We start from the raw sequence: 1999 nt of genomic DNA, 5'->3' as shown, positions 1-1999 counted from the left end.
TAATCTAGGGAACAACATCACACTACTACACATAGAAGATACCCTTCTTGCCTTGTCTCTCAGAACGTTCACAGCTTTGTGGAAGTTACCTGTGGCACTGATGTTTAGGCCAAGGTATGTATAATTTTTTTTGTGCTCTAGGGCAACGGTGTCTAGGTGGAATTTGTATTTGTGGTCCTGGAGACTGGACCTTTTTTGGAACACCATCATTTGGTTTTACTGAGATTAACTGTCAGGGCCCAGGTCTGGCACAATCTGTGCAGAAGATCGCTCTATCTCTTCCTCTCAATTAAATTTCAATTCAAGGGCTTTATTGGCATTGGAAACATTTGTTTACATTGCCAAAGCAAGTGAAATAGATAATGAACAAAAGTGAATTAAACATTAAGAAAATGAACAGTAAACATTAAAATGAGAAAAGTTCCAAAAGAATATAGACATTTAAAATGTCATATTATGTGCAAATAGTTGAAGTACAAAACGGAAAATAAATAAACATAAATATGGGTTTTATCTTCTGTGCATTTTATTTAGTTGTTGGCAACCAACTTTAAGGTGCAATACCGCCACCAACTGGACTGGAGTGTGGACCAGAGACAGTGAAGGTCTAAATCCTGCCCAATGTTCTTGTCTCCCTAAGGAAACGAAATACGTCTTTAAATACTACATCCCCTGAAGATTTCCCCAGCAGTTCACTTAATCCTGGCTCTTCAACCCCATTACTCCTCAAAACGAATAACAATCGCTCCCTTTCCCTCACATATTTCTGGCATTGTTCTACTGTCTCCAGCTCCTCCGGACAATGATCACACCTCCCAGTCTGATATTTCCCCACCAGATTCAATGTACTATTGAGCCTTGTGTGTCCCAGTCTCAACCTTGTGACTACACTTTCCTCCCTTCTCTCTCGGCCTGAGGACCTCCCTGCCTCCACCTTTTCCTGGATCTTATAAAGGCGTCTTCCCTTTCTCTCTCTTACCATTTGTTTTTAACCACTGTTCTTATTAACCCCTTGGCTTCTGCTTTACTGATTGGCAATTCCATCTCAACATTACACACGTGCTGATTGTCTAGTCACTTTTACCCCTACCTACATGTACATATTACCAAAATTACCTACCTTGTACCCCTGCACATTGACTCGGTAAATAGCCTCGTTATTGATATTGTATTGTGTTACTATTTTCCTTAGCAATTTTTTTTCTTACTTTTGAACTCTGCATTGTTGGGAAAGGGCTCGGCATTTACCTGTATGTGCTTGTGATTAAACTTAAACTTAATCCACAGTAATTTTTTGAAACTATTGATCCTCTGCTAAATTAAGCTCTCTGGTGAATTTTGAACATTGAGCGTGAGCTCCTGTGGTTGGATATAAAATGTGTCTTGGGCCCAGCCCCTGACTCATAAAATTGACCAGTCACATTTATTTATTTTTCTGTTTATTTGTTTATTTTGTATTAATCAGTTACCCATCAAGACATGGCCCCCCAGTTACCCAATCTGACAATTGCCACGTCTACTCCCGCACCCCCTCTCCGACGGTCGACGCCGGTCTACTAACCACCGGTCCTGGCAACCCATCATTATGCACACCTGGCAACCTTCATTACGTACACCTGCGCCTCATCATTAGGCACACCTGGACTTCATCACTTCCCTGATTACTCCCTCTTTATTTAGCCCCTGTTGTCATCAGTCCTTAGGTGTTATTGGTTTTCCTCTCACGTTCAGTACACACTCCATGTTTGTACTTTTGTATCTGTTCAGTATTAAAACTCACTTTCTGCACCTGATTTCTGACTCCCGGTGTATACGTTACAGAATAACACCTCCCAATATGGAAGCAGCAGAAGATTCAACCCTCTTCCAGACAGTTAACGAACAAGGTCATCTACTCCATCAACACCACGACCAGCTGGCAAGACTGGGTACGGCCATGGAGGAGGTCCTCCGCGTTCTCCACCGCCGAGGTTCTCCATACCCCTTCGAGGTCCTCCAA

The sequence above is a fragment of the Coregonus clupeaformis genome, unplaced genomic scaffold, assembly GCF_020615455.1.
Source record: "Coregonus clupeaformis isolate EN_2021a unplaced genomic scaffold, ASM2061545v1 scaf0482, whole genome shotgun sequence".
NCBI classification, from domain to species: Eukaryota; Metazoa; Chordata; class Actinopteri; order Salmoniformes; family Salmonidae; genus Coregonus; species Coregonus clupeaformis.
Note: the sequence above shows the minus strand (reverse complement) of the source record.